The 15,811-nt window shown below is 41.3% G+C and overlaps 1 pseudogene across 1 annotated transcript; it reads right to left on the bottom strand.

The window, feature by feature from the left end:
• Positions 1 to 11,634: 11,634 nt before the first annotated feature.
• LOC104588811 (F-box/FBD/LRR-repeat protein At5g56420-like) lies at positions 11,635 to 14,099 on the bottom strand (annotated as a pseudogene). Its single transcript, XR_016081012.1, has 2 exons — positions 12,256 to 14,099; positions 11,635 to 12,165 (listed from the first exon to the last, which is right to left on the bottom strand). The product of XR_016081012.1 is annotated as an F-box/FBD/LRR-repeat protein At5g56420-like (transcript).
• Positions 14,100 to 15,811: the final 1,712 nt, after the last annotated feature.

The raw sequence follows: 15,811 nt of genomic DNA, 5'->3' as shown, positions 1-15,811 counted from the left end.
CTATTAATCCTTCCCAGGGGCCTGACTTCCTCTCTGCTGAAGCCTACCAGGGGAGTGTTTGCGGGCTTCAGGTCGCTCTCTTGCAGCTGAAGTTGGTCGAAGGATGCTTTGAAGAGTATGTCTGCTGAGTTGCCTGAGTCGACGAGGACGCGCCTGACTTCAAAGTCATTGATCTTCATCTTTGTGACGAGCGCGTCATCATGGGGGTAGTGGACCCCGCGCGCGTCATCTTCTGTGAAGAAGATCAGGTCTTCCATCCTTGTCCGCTTCGAGGGGTTATGCTCCTCCCTGGCAGCCTCGTGAGCTGATGTCCGAGCTGCGACTGAGGTGTAGACCGCAACAATCGATCCTCTAACTATCACGTGGATGGTCCACCAAACTGGTATCTCTTCGGGGGGCTGCTTCTGCGGCTACTCTGCCTGCCTGCTGGACTCAGGAGTTAAATAAGGGGCGAATTCTGAGAATAGATTAGCAGATAGGATAGGGTCTTAACCCTTTCCACTCAAAGAGTCAGGATCTGAAAACCTACTAATGAGATTAGGAGAAGGCTAATCCAATCTGCAGATAAGATAAGGGTTTATCCTTATCACCTAAAGGGATGTCTGATCCAATTATGATTTGGATCAGTAACTCCTAATGGGATTAGGAGCTGATCCTTTAAGGTTACGAAAGAAGGAAGGGGCGACAACCTTTAGAAGACATATTATTCACATCCTCTTTAGAGCTGAAATCACAGAAGGAAGAATTAAGCAACCCTGCAAAATTCTTTCTTGCCGCCTCCTTCTTGTTGCCGCTTACCCTGCTAGTTCGATCTCCAGTTCAGTGGGAGAAATCAAGATTCGATCTTGATATCAATTCCTTGTGAAGAGACTGATAAGAAGCTGTGCTCACGTGCCATCCTGCTATTTCTTGTGAAGGATTAGGTTCTTGGAGAAGAACATTGCTGATTCTGCTCCATCCTACACTGCGCCATATTCAGTGGGAGCAGTCTTTGGATCCTTCCTTGGGCGTGAACACCTTCATTGTGAGATATTATTTCTCCGTATCAGGTATAATCCTCTCCTAATACTTTTGTTCAGATTTGGTTCAGTTTATGGTTCAAGATTGATCATTGAAAATGTGATTTTCTAAATAGGGAATACGATTCCCAGTTGAAAGGGAGAGAAATTTTTTTTGAAATTCGCCCATCTTATTCCGCAAGATTTGGGCATTCATACAATGGATCTCTCATCCCTTCAGTGGTATCAGAGCCATGGTTCAAATCTTGAACCAATTTGTTTCAGATCTGAACCTGCGCAAATGGCCATAAGGCGTTCTACCCGATTTGCGCAGTTAAGGGTTTTGGGAAATTGTCCCAAAATTATGGGTGAATAATCTGAAATTAATTTTTATATAAATCTGATTATTGTTTAGAATTGTTCTTTATGATTTTCTTGATTCATGGACTGTTCGTACAAGAGGAGATCAAAATCTTGATTTGCGCAGGGAACCTGCGTTTTTTCAATTTCTGGATCATTTTATTACATCTGGTCTGTAAAATATTTTTTTTTTATTTTTTAGACTGAATGTAAGGTATTCGATCTGATGAAATTATTAATAGAAAATTGGATTTCTATTTATTTTATTTTGGATCGAAGATGGCGGCGCAGAGAAAAAGATTTCGCAGATGGGAGAATCGTAATATGTGATTTGCAGTTTATGAAACTGCAAACTGTGATCTGACATCTGTTTTGTAGGATGGATTGTGCAAACAACCCTGTTTGACTGATTCTTGATTTTCTTTTATCAGTATTTAATTTCAGATTAATTTCTTGAATTAAAGATTTAATTAAAGATCAAACCCTAGACCCATTAAAACCAAGATTGGTTCAAATTGTTTGGACTGAATCTAGGGTTCGATCAAGGCTGAATATCAGCCCTATTTTTCCCACTTATGGGCCTGAGGATTGATAATTAATTAAATGCTTAATTCGGCCCAACCTATAAAAGCCCAATTTTAAGTTGTTAAAACTGCTAAAAGCCCACTCTGCGGATAAAGCTATATGGGCAGAACCCATCAACCCTAATTCGGCTCATATACCTAGATAATATTAATGGTTAATATTATGGATTAAAAATAGGATTTACAGATAATTAATTGATTTGATCAATTTATCCTTGCATGTGATGTAGGGATGTGTGATGTGCTACGTACATGGGCCATAAGTGCTTGGCCCATGCTAAATCGATAGTGGCTCTTGCGCACACCATGACTAAATGCACATCATTGCCATGGTGTCCCTTTTGGTCATCAGATGACTTTTCTCAGTGGTGGGCCCCACACCTCATGGAGAGGTTACGTGCGGAACCCTAGCCGATTTGGGCCCACTGAAATCTGGCTTTATGAAAGTCAGTGGGAGCCACTTTGGTTTGACCTAGATCAAACTAGGGCGTAATTGACTGTTCCCTCTAGCTAATATGAGTGCATGTGATAGGGAATATGATGAACTCTCTAAAGGCCTTCCATCGTTAGCATGAGGATGAGTTCTTCAATAATGAGGAAACACACCAGAAAATGGGCTATCCATTTGCTGTTGGGCTTGTTTGAGTGTTTCATAAGATGATAGGGGCGTCATAGACCGATGTGGGAGGGGCTTCACCAGAAAATGGGAACTCTCTCACGGTACCTTGGCATTCACGAATATGATGGGTAAGCACTCACTGGACAGAAAGGTTTACTTGAAAACGGCTCTGAACCTTGTCTGACAAAGGCCAAAGGGAAAGCTCATATGATGAGTGGATATGATCCTTCACAGAAAGGTGGTGGGGTTATGCAACTGAAACAGTTGGCTTCATGCACCCTATGTGATTTCCCACATTTCCAGAGACAACCCGTAGTCTCCATCACTGAGAAAAAAGAGAAATCTCAGAGATGAATAAATGGGAATGGAACGTAGATTAAAATCTACATCTATGTAATGAACATGAATCAAATTCGGTTGTGGACTGATGTTTGCTTTTTTATCAGAAAATGCCAAACGGACAATTTGCGAAGCTGCTTGATGACAACAAGCTGAAGGGCCCAAACTATGCCGACTGGTATAGGAACCTTATGCTGGTCCTAACTTCTGAAAAGTTAGACAAAGTGGCTAAAAATCCTGCCCCGGAACGTCTGGGTGATAGGGCTTCTAAGGCCTGAAGGAGAGACTACCTGGACTGGGAGGAGAAAAATTCCCTTGCCCGGTGTTACATCATTGCCTCCTTGGACAACCCAATACAGAGGCAGTTTGATTAGATCGAACTTGCTAAGGATATATTGGACAGTCTCAGGACGATGTATGAAGAGCAGAATCGTTTTACTCGGCAGAAGGTCTTGAAACAGTTCATGACCGCACAAATGTCCAAAGGGCAACAAGTTTATGACCATTGTCTTCGGATGATGGGCTACATCAATGAGCTTGAAGCTCTTGGATCCGGGCTGGACCTTGCGACCCAGATAGACACTATCCTTAATTCTTTGCCTCCTTCCTTTAATCCGTTCATCATGAACTATAACATGAACAAGCTGAATGTCAGCTTACAAGAGCTCAACAATATGTTGCAAAGAACGAGTGCAGACAAGTTGGAATCCAAGACCAGTCGTTGCCTATTTGTAGGCTACCCAAAAGGCTCTATGGGTTACCTATTCTATGACCCAAGTGAGCAGAAGGAGTTCTGCAGCCGAAATGCACAATTCTTGGAAACCGGTTACATCTCGGACACCCATCGTCAGGAAATAGTTTTTGATGAGGAGAGCTCAGGAGCAGTGGAAGATGTCCCACAAGTTCCTGGTAGTGACTAACCTAGAAGATCCACTCGGGAATCTAGGCCACCAGTGCGTTATGGTTATGACCAGGATAGTTACTTGGTGGAAACCTTGACTAGTGAGGAGGATCCCATGACTTATGCGGAAGATATATTGGACATAGATTCCCAGAAGTGAGTGGAGGCCATGAGAGTTGAGATGGACTCAATAGAGACCAATGAAGTCTGAACTCTAGTAGATCTGCCCTCCGGGGTAAAAGCAATTGGTTGCAAATGGATTTACAAGAGGAAGAAGGGCCCCGATGGTAGAGTTGAGACCTTCAATGCTCATCTGGTGGCGAAAGGGTACACTCAGAAAGAGGGCATTGATTATGAGGAAACCTTTTCACCTGTGGCCATGCTTAAATCCATTAGGATCTTGCTAGCTGTAGCAGCATACCATGATTATGAGATTTGGCAAATGGATGTCAAAACTGCTAGCTGTAGCAGCCGCAAGGCTGAACGGATGAGAGATCCATCCTATGGACGCCCAAAGATTGCGGAATAAGGGGCGAATTTCAAAAAATTTATCTCTCCCTTCAACTGGGAATCGTATTCCCTATTTAGAAAATCATATTTTCAAGGATCAATCTTGAACCATAAACTGAACCAGATTTGAACCAAAAGGAGTGGGAGAGGATTATACCTGATACGGAGAAATACTATCTCCCAATGGAGGTGTTCACGCCCAAGGAAGGATCCAAAATCTGCTCCCACTGAAGATGGCGCAGTGAAGGATGGAGCAGAATCAACAACGTTCTTCAAAAGAACTTGACCTTTCGCAAGAATCAACTGGACGGCTTGTGAGTACAGCTCCAACCAATCTTTTCCCAAAAGATTGAGATCAAGATCAAATCTTGATTGCTCCCAAGAACTGGAGATCGAACTGAAGGAATGGCAATGGCATGAAGGTGGCGGCAGGAGAGAATTCGCAGTATGCAGGAAATCTCTCAATCTCTCTTTCTTTTAGAAAAGAATGCTGTTGATTATTATAAAAGGCTGCCGCCCCCTTCCCCTTTTATAATCTCAAAGGGATCAGCTCCTAATCAGATTAGGAGTTGCTAATCCAAATCATATTTGGGTTAGAAGTCCCTTAGTGATAAGGGATAATCCTTATCTTATCTGCAGATCAGATCAGCCATCTCCTAATATAATTAGGAGGTTTCCAGATCTAAATCTCATTTAGATCTTGGACTCTTTGAGTGGATAGGGTCTAATCCCAATCCTTTTAGCTGACCCAATTCAGAATTCGCCCCCTTTTAAATGACTGATCAAATTAGCCTAGTTCGAAATGGGCTTAAGGCCCATTTAAGGTTATGTACTCAAAAAGCCTTCCAAACTGCTGCCTAGTTGGGCTTCCTTGTATGGCGTGGGACCCAAGCATTGATCTACACATCAGCCACATGGGTTCAGCCCAGCCTTTGTTACAAGGCCTGGCCGAATGCACTGTTGAAGACAGTGTACCCCTTGAAACCCATCAAATGGGCTCTATGGGCCCAACACTTACACTAAGTGGTCCCTAGGCCAAGCTACCTTGTAACACCCAGGGACTGTGGGCAGATGCAAGATTAGCCCATCAGGTGTTATCCTCAATGGTCTTACACTTAACCTCTTAGCCCATAATGATCATACACTGCCCGACAAGAGAGGACCTCTCCCTCGGCTGCAAGGAACAGTGTTGCACTCTCCACTCATATGGATCCCGGGAATTAAAACCTTCTTGCAAACATTTTAGAAACCATAATATATATACTTTTATATAAAATATATTTTGCAAAACAAATCTCAACGGTTGAAATCAGCTGCCGACAGTCTTGGTTTCCATCAGTGAGAGTGCATCCCCGATCATTACCTTTGTCCGACAAAGGGGCTGATCCTGTCACTATGATCACCCACTCAGATGAATTCTTGGACTGTCCCAACATACCCAGGTTTTGACCCCCGCTAAGGATCTCACTGATTGGTACATCAAAGATAGCCCAATCCGACATCTAGTGCAGTATCATAATCGAGTCTAGGGGTCGGGTGTAACTTTCCAGTTTTGCCCATCAATCTCCAAGGTCCAGGGCAATACTGGAAATCTGGTCCAGTTCAAAGATTCAATTAATCCTACACTGTATGTGCCTAGGGTCTTACCCTGGCAGCTGAGACAGGCCACCCCAACCGACTTGGTGGCACCATAGTGTCAGCTTTGTTAGGATAGGTCTCCCCAGACCAACCCACTGGCTGTGAACATTCTAAACTAACACGAGTCTCATTAAGTGCCCAGTTTAAGGGTATTACACAGAAACTTACCAAGGGAACATGAATCAAATATGTATCTTTATTCATTTACAATAAACTCATAAAGTACATCATTCTGATTGAAGCTAAGGGCATACAAAACTGTCTAACAAAGGCTTCATTGCTGCAGGACAGGAACACATGGTATGTAAACTTAATAGATCCATTTATGGACTTAAGCAAGATTCTAGAAGTTTGAACATCCGTTTTGACTCTACTGTCAAATCGTTTGATTTCAAGTAGAATCCGGATGAACCTTGTGTTTACAGGAAGTATAGTGGGGATAATGTTACCTTCTTGGTTCTGTATGTAGATGACATTCTACTCATTGGGAATGATGTAGGAATGTTAACTACGGTGAAAGTATGACTTTCACAGCAATTTTCCATGAAAGATCTTGGAGAAGCCTCCTATATACTAGGTCTTTGACTCTATAGAGATAGATCGAAGAGAATAATCGGATTATCCCAAACTGTTTACATTGACAAAATAGTCAAAAGATACAGCATGGAGAACTCCAAGAAAGGAAATGTTCCTTTCAGGCACGGAGTCACTCTCTCCAAGAAGATGTCTCCCAAGACCTTTGATGAGATTGAGGGCATGGAGGACGTTCCATATGCCTCTGCCGTAGGGAGCATCATGTATGCCATGCTGTGCACTCGTCCTGACATTGCTCAGGCAGTGAGTGTAGTAACCAGATTCCAAGTCAACCCAGGGCAGGAGCACTGGACTGTTGTGAAAAACATACTTAAGTAGCTTCGAAGGACAAAAGAGTCTTGTCAGGTATTCGATGGTAGCTTACTACAGATCCAAGGGTATACTGATGCCAATTTTCAGTTGGATCCAGATGATAGAAAGTCTACATCTGGATATGTTTTCACGATAGGATCGTGTGTTGTTTCCTGAATGTCAGCAAACAGGGGTCCTAAGTAGCAAATTAATAGTCCACAACCCAGGCCGAACGCATTGCTGTAAGTGAGGCTGCCTTATGAATGAAGGTGTTCATTCCTGAATTTGGAATTCAGCACATCACCCATTCCACTATTGTGTGACAGTAGGAGGTTGATGTTAAGAGGTAGCATCAGCGGAGAATGTGGCAGACCCATTGATGAAGCCACTATCACAGAAAGTGTTTGAGAAACACGTGGAAAGCATGGGACTCCGGCTTGTACCTAATTGGACCTAAGTGCAAGTGGGAGCTGTTAGACAGTTTTGTATGCCCTTAGCTTCAATCAGAATGATGTACATTATGAGTTTATTGTAAATGAATAAAAGTACATATTTGATTCATGTTCCCTTGGAATGTTTCTGTGTAATACCCTTAAACTGGACACTTAATGAGACTCGTGTTAGTTTTGAATGTTCAATGCCAGTGGGTCGGTCTGGGGAGACCTATCCTGATAAGGCTGACACTGATGTGCCACCAAGTCGGTTGGGGTGGCCTGTCTCAGCCGCCAGGTTGAAACCCTAGGCACTTGCAGTGTAGGATCAATTGAATCTTTGAACCGGACCAGATTTCCAGTATTGCCTTGGACCTTGGAGATTAATGGACAAAACTGGAAAGTTACACCCAACCCTAGACTCAATTATGATACTGCACTAGGTGTCGGATTGGGTTGTCTTTGATGTACCAATCAGTGAGATCCTTAGCGGGGGTCAAAACTTGGGTATGTTGGGACAGTCTGAGAATTAATCTGAGTGGGTGATCATAGTGACAGGATTAGCCCCTTTATCGGACAAAGGTAATGATCGGGATGCACTCTCTCTGATGGAAACCAAGACTGCCGGCAGTCGATTTCAATCGTTGAGATTTGTCTTGCAAAATATATTTTATATGAGATATAAAAGTATATATATAGTATGGTTTCTAAAATGTTTGCAAAAGGTTTTAATTCCCGGGATCCGTATAAGCAGAGGGTGCAAAACTGTTCCTTGCAGCCGAGGGAGAGGTCCTCTCTTGTCGGGTAGTGTTTGATCATTATGGGCTGAGAGGTTAAGTGTAAGACCATTAAGGGTAATACCTGATGGGCTAATCTTGCATCTGCCCACAGTCCCTTGGTGTTACAAGGTGGCTTGGCCCAGGGACCACTTAGGGTAAGTGTTGGGCTCATAGAGCCCATTTGATGGGTTTCCGGGGGTGCACTGTCCATAACAGTGTATTCGGCCAAGCCTTGTAACAAAGGTTGGGCTGAACCCATGTGGCTGATGTGTAGATCAATGCTTGGGTCCCATGCCATACAAGGAAGCCCAACTGGGCAGCACTTAGGAAGGCTAAGTGAGCGCATAACCTTATTGGGCCTAAAGCCCATTTCGAACTGGGCTAATTTAAGTAGTTAAATATGGGGCGAATTCTGGGAATAGATTAGCAGATAGGATAGGGTCTTAACCCTTTCCACTCAGAGAGTCCAAATCTGAATGTGATTCAGATCTGGAAACCTCCTAATGAGATTAGGAGAAGGCTAATCCAATCTGTAGATAAGATAAGGAGCTGATCCTTTAAGGTTACAAAAGAAGGAAGGGGCGACAGCCTTTAGAAGACATATTATTCACATCCTCTTTAGAGCTGAAATCACAAAAGGAAGAATTAAGCAACCCTGCAAAATTCTTTCTTGTTGCCGCCAACCTTGCCAGTTCGATCTCCAGTTCAGTGGGAGAAATCAAGATTCGATCTTGATATCAGTTCCTTGCGAAGGACTAGATTCTTAGAGAAGAACATTGCTGATTCTGCTCCATCCTACACTGCGCCATATTCAGTGGGAGCAGTCTTTGGATCCTTCCTTGGGCGTGAACACCTTCATTGTGAGATATTATTTCTCCGTATCAGGTATAATCCTCTCCAAATACTTTTGTTCAGATATGGTTTAGTTTATGGTTCAAGATTGATCATTGAAAATATGATTTTCTAAATAGGGAATACGATTCCCAATTGAAAGGGAGAGAATTTTTTTTTGAAATTCGCCCACCTTATTCCGCAAGATTTGGGCATTCATACGATGGATCTCTCATCCCTTCAGGTGGCCACTTCACGTATGGGGTGTCCTTGATTTCCATGAGGATCTCGGCCCGCTTTGCTTTGAGGGGCGTGTAGTCCCTTTCTGCTGTTGGAGCTCGGAAAGGCTGATTTGGCTTTGCCCCCCGAGCTTGGTCCTTCTTCTTGTTGTCGCCCTAAGTTGAGGGTTCTAGTTCTTTCTTTCTTTTCTTGAGGGCCTGCTCACCCTTCTGGTTGATCTGTTCCTCCGTCCCAATAAACCAATCTGCGAGCTTGAGGAACTCAATCGCGGTCTTGGGCTGATTGACGACCACGTGCCACTTGAACTATTTGTGGGTAATACCTCGCTTGGCTGCGGTGAGGCGAACTGCGGGGTCCAGATCGGGTGTTTGTAGACAAGCATCACTAAACCGCTTGATGTAACTCCGAATGGACTCCCCTTCCTTTTGAACTATGCCGAGGAGGCTTTATTAAGTTCTTGGGCGCCTCTTGTTGGTGACAAAGTGGGAGGTGAAAACTTGCACGAACTGTGCCCAACTTCTTATCGAATCGGGCGCGAGGTTTCGGTGCCATGTGCGGGCTACCCCTTTGAAGGTGGTGGAGAAAGCCACACACATACAGGATTCACTAGCTCTTGCCAGGTGCATCTGGGACTGAAAAGCGTCCACATGATCATTAGGATTGAAGGATCCATCATACTTGTCCAGTGGAGGGAGCTTGAAGTCTCTTGGCATGGGGACAACAAGAAGTTCTGGAGACAGTGGGGAAGGAACTAAGAGGATAGGAGTAGCTTTTACTTCACCTGAGCTCATCTCCTCTTTACCTTTGAGCTTGGGCGAGACATGGGTAGCAGTTCGGCGAGCTCGCCGGCGTCTTCGCTGCTGCTTTGTCGGCTCAGCGTTGGTGCTGGTTGCTTCAGTGTTACCGAGCTCGTTGGGCTCGGACTGTTGGTGGTAGCTCTGAATCAAAGAGCCCTGCCTGTAGTCTGCGGCTAGGACCTCAAACGGATTTTCTACGAGCGGGAGCTCGAACTGCGAGTGTTGGGGCGATGCGGGCTTGACTGGTTGGGGATCCCGTCCACAGAGGGGGGAACGATGAACTGTTTGATACAGACAGTGGGAAGCTGGGGTTGCTCCCCAAAAGCGTTCTGGCTGGCACCATGTCCGGCGTTGCTGGAGGAGGCCATGAATGCTAAGTTCTCAAAAGGAAAATGTTGAAACTTAGAGGAAGGATTTTTTGAAGCGTTTTCCATAGACAACACCAAATGATGCTGCGCAATTCGGGCACTCTTAGCTAGCAGCTGACTTGCTCCTCACTGTCGATGGACGATACCTGAGAAGAAGACGGTGAAGGATTCCCGGGGGACTTGCCTAGTGGGAATACTCTGATGCTTAAATTAGAACATTGGAGAAAGCAGTAAAGAGTGCCAAGAAGGCTAAGAGTGTAGGTCGCGCTACATCACTGAGTTAGCTTGAGAGAAAGTTCGAGTAAGTTCAAGATATTCAAGATAAGATAAGATACTCAAGATATTCGAGAGCACTTTTCCCTTCAACTAGGGGGCTCTTAAATATGAGTGTTCCTGTCAAATCTGGCGTAACCGCCACTGAACCTCTGTCGCAGCCGTATAAAAAATGGAGTGCTTAACGCTAAATCATCTCGGGAAAATTCCCAATTAGTACCCTGTATTTTGGGCCTAGTGTCACTTTGATCCCCAAACTTTAAAATGCAATAATTCAGTACTTGAAATTTCAAAACGTGATAATCTAGTACCTGTCGTTAACTAGCTGTTAACCAGCCATTAAGTGGGATTTGAAAAAGACACAAATGCCCTTCAAATGTTATTTAATTTATTTATCAACCATCTAAACATTGACAAAAAATTAACAGTCCCAAATCCTTTCCTTTTTCCATTCAAGAAAGTTAGAATCACGTTTGATTAAGCATTCTAGTGACCCCGACTTTCTTAAAATAGAAGAGGCAAGGATTTGAGGCTGTTAATTTTTTGTCAATATTTGGATGGTTGATAAAGAAATTAGATGACACCCGAAGGGCATTTATGTCTTTTTCAAATGTCACTTAATGACTGGTTAACGGCTAATTAATAGCAGGTACTGGATTGTCATGTTTTAAAAGTTCGGGTATTGACTTGTCGCATTTTAAAGTTTGAGGATCTAAGTGGCACTGGGCCCAAAGTATAAGGTACTAATAGGGAATTTTTTCAATCATCTCAACAGTGGACTTACTCAGTATAGGTCAAGTCCAAACCCCAAACCAAGAGGTTGGCAAAATGGATACTTTTGCCACGTGGCAAATATGATGTTGGGGCTTATGGTAAGCAAAAGAAAACCATTGAACTCTTCTTTTGAGGAGCTGCAATTACAGCTTCCACATGTAAAATTCCTGCATTAACCGACCAGCTTGCATTGCAAAAGGTGATGAAAGATCCAATGACAGCTAGCTTCACACAGAAGTCTTGATCCATCTTAACCCACTAAACAAAACTCACGAACCCGTTTGCCTACGTTAAAAAAGAATGGCGCTTGACATTCTTGTATTTATCAGTGTAGATTCAATATTCAAGTCTTCAACAAAAGGAAAAAAAAAGCTCTACATAAACATAAACAAGCTAGCTAGAATGATCTTTTTAACCACAAAATAAACCATTTGATCTGCCACAAATGAGTCAGATAAGAACTAATTGCATGCCCTCCTAGTTTGCCCATGAACTCTGGTTTCAAGTATATTAGGCCTGGTCAAAAAACAGTCTGCCTCCAGCCCGAACTAAACTTTATTACACAGTGTGGTGAGCCTCTAGGTATCATCAATAACTTAGAGGAAGCTTCTGCTCTCCGTTCTGCATCTACAACTAATTCCACAGAAGGGAGGATATCCATCTCAACCAATACTTTTCAATTTTTTAGATATAGTTCCACTAGTGCTAAATGACTTTCACAACCATTGAATCCTCGGAACTCAATTCTCTTCAGGCATTGCAACAAACTCACAGATTCTTCAACTCTTTTACCAACTGCTCTCAATGTTTCCATGATGTTTTCTTCACTGAAAACATTCTGGATAGATAAAAAGAATTCAGAAGTTGAGAAGAAAAAATTGTATAGGTCGATACTATAGTAAATAAAGACGAGAGCATAGAGAACTACCGTTTCGAACACAAGAGTTTGTAGATTAGGTACACGATCAAGTAATTTTGCCAACAGATGCAAATCAGATTCACAGAAGCTTGGAAACACCTCCAAATAGTTCACGTTACCAAATGTAGGCAGGAGGGAACTACAATCTCCATAGATCAAATGCTAGGAGAAATGGTGATAAATGCCCGTTATATAGAGGATTAAATGAATTGCAGTACGAAAATAAAAGATAGAAGACAATAGAAGGAGATGGTTGAAAGAAGCAATCTTACCTCCATGACAGAGCCTGATATTTTTAAACGCTTGGCTTTAGTTTTAGAGACCACATTAAGAAGATCAAGCAATACGAGGCCAAATTTTCTATTGCTAACTTCAGAGTATCTATCACTATGAATTGAAAAAGCAGCTAATGAAGGTAGGTCCCCTAGAGAATAGACTCTAGCACAAAAATATATGTCCAGTGTCACAACCCTTGGGGCATATAACTTGAACACATTTTTCACCAGGATTACCGCGATTACAATTATAATGAAAATCACTTATGCTTAAGCTCTTCAATGCAGGAGCAGAAATGTTGAAAACCTTAAGCTTTTTCCAACTGCATCCTATTATTTGTAATTCTTCAAGAATTGGACAGCTAGAGAATAGTTGTTTGGTCGAGTAATCATTAGAAAATGTAATGAAACTCAGGTGAAGCTTCTTGAGGGATGGAAAACAAAATCGAAGAGAAGGTTTAAATTGATAATTCACTTCCAGCCTCAGTGAAATTAAAGACCGGCAGGTGAAGAGGCACCGAGGCAGATTAATAGGCTGTTTCACAGGAATGCTGAAGGAAAGATTTTGAACTTGGTGCTGTATCGCAGCATTTATCCAAGCATTGAAACGACAAGGATCAAAGCAATGACAGAGGAGACTAAATGTGTCTAAATTTGACACTGCGGAGCATTAGTGCTCTGTCTACGAAATACATAAAGCTTCGTGACTTTTCCTTGACAATTTTGTCACAGAACAAGAGCCCATCAACTAGGTAAAGATGGGTGACGAAGGTCCACAGGTACTTCCATCTTGTTGATAATATACTGGTCCGTACGGCATCTTTTATGGGGAGAAAAGAGAGAATGCGATGAAGAATGTGATCAGGTAAACTGCTTAGCCTAGCTTCCCCTTGGTACAAGCACTTCTTCGCATTAGTTTTAGAAGTTGGCATTGCAACAAATTTTTCTTTCCGTGGTCGCAGATTTGAGTATGAAGGATTACTGACAGCAACTAAACAAGAAAAGGAAGGGAAAGGATTAATCGACTTTCTCAGTCATTTCTTCAAACAGTTATAATGCCTTAAGAACCACAATGTATATTCTAAACCAATAGAATAACCGCATATCAGACGGTCTGCCGAGCCCAACCATGTAATTAAAACCCCATAAAAAAAATCTATTTATTTTTGTAAATATAAGAAGAATTTCAATGATGGTTCGTTCCAGAGAGAGAGAGAGAGAGACGTGGCGATCCTCGGTATAACTGAACAGAAGATGCGATGAAGAACGAGAGACGATTTATCAATCAAGTGCAGGCAAATGTTTCGATTAAAAATTTCATGTTGACAAAGCTCACTGCATATGTTAAGGAGTGATCATAGAGTGGAAGGAAGAGAAACAAGGTCCGTCGGACACCCTTTATAGCCTTGCATTGGAAATATGAGGAAGGAGACCGAAAGCAGGAAAAATAAGGAAAAGCGTATGCGTGGGCGGTTTGGATACCCGGATCCAGTGCCTCCGGACTTCGAGTTCAGTTACATTTAAACGCGTAAACTTGCAACCGGTTGAATGACAGAAACCGACTTCAGTCGGTGCAAGTCTATGCTCACACAGCTGACTAAAGCCGAACTTCTGAATGACAATCCTTTTGAGTCAAAACCAGTTATGTCACCATCACCATCACATACTTTTCTTCTTAGTTAGCTAAATTCACTCTCTCATAATGCCATATCACTACATATACATCCCATATAGTAAAACCAGTTACGATTCCTTATAAAATTGGATAAAGTATTTTTGGAAAGATTTTGAATAATCTTTCATTTCTACATTCCTCTGGTTCCGTTAACTTTTACTTAATAAACGTTTTGTGAATGTGTAACTGTAAAATCGAAAAAATCAATTAATGAAGGCGTTTATGATAAATATTGGTGCCATTAGGCACCACATCAGTAAAATGCTAATAAATGCCTATCTATTTTAGAAAGTTCCAAAATGAAATTTTCGGGAGAAGCAAGTTTGGTTTTGCAAACTTCAATACATGCAAATGCAATTAATGAGGCATTTGCCGACTAGGTGCCTATGTGGCACCATCAATAAACATAAACCGAACCAAACATATAGAATATGAGTTGCATTAAAATCTTGAGTCAAAACTGGGCATACCCCACTTTTATGTTTTATAACATCAATGATTTACATAATTAACACTAATTAATTTAATTTGCTTTATCTGCATAATTAATAGTAAATTGGTTAATTATAAGCTTCCATAGTAATTACTTAATTTATACTAATTAATTCACTAAAATTTTAACACTTTACACCTTTAATTTATTAGGTTGCTTAATAAAATTTAGTTAGATTGTTTAATTAACAAAATTACTTTGGGATGACAATTTTCTCCATCCTCGGCAATTACTCGACCTCCCCGGCCTAATGAAGATTAATAAGGATCCCTAATTGGAGATGGGGAAGGGGATGGAGAGTGAAGTCCCTACCCTGATTATATATGTTCAATATTATTTACATTATATTTACTTCAATATATATTAAAAATATAATTTATATTTTAAGATTTTCCTCTATTTTAAGTGAAACTATTTTTCAAAAATACTTTTAATTAACTTTAATTACATAATTAACAGTAAATTGGTTAATTTCATTATCTAACTTAATTAAGGAATGAAGAGAAAGGGTGCGGAATTGGCAAAATGGGAGTGGTGGGAAGGGGAAAGGAGAGAGGGTTAAGGAGGAAGGAGGTTTAGAGAAAGGAGGGGGTAGTTGACATGGACCACTTTGCTTTATATATATACTAGCAACGACCTGTGCAATACACAAGGTTTGTTAAGCGAAACCTAAATAATAGAAAGGGTCAGTTACTAAAATACCCCCTATAGTTTCATGGATTTACTAAAATTTACCATATTGTTTGTATTTTACTAAAATACTACTTATAATTTGCAATAGATTTAATCAATCTTCCATTAGATGATAGTGGAAAATGACAGTGTCGACCTTAATATTCATTTAAATAAATTTAATAAAAATAAAAATACCATTTTTATTGGCTATATTTGGTCAATTTTATTTTCTATACAAAAAAGTGTTAAGGGTATTTTTGGAATAAAAAATCATGGGTATAATTGTAAAACAAACACTCCTTAATGAAAGATTGATTAATTAAAAGTTGTAAAATATATGGGATATTTTAGTAAAATGAAAACTATAAGGTAGGTTTAAGTAATATGTAAAACTATAAAACTATAAGGTCTGTTCTAGTAAATAACACATGAGAGTATACATTTGTT

Source organism: Nelumbo nucifera, chromosome 1 (genome assembly GCF_055504915.1).
Source record: "Nelumbo nucifera cultivar China Antique chromosome 1, China Antique-T2T, whole genome shotgun sequence".
In the NCBI taxonomy this organism is placed as follows: domain Eukaryota; kingdom Viridiplantae; phylum Streptophyta; class Magnoliopsida; order Proteales; family Nelumbonaceae; genus Nelumbo; species Nelumbo nucifera.
This window is presented reverse-complemented; position numbering and strand designations above follow the sequence as displayed.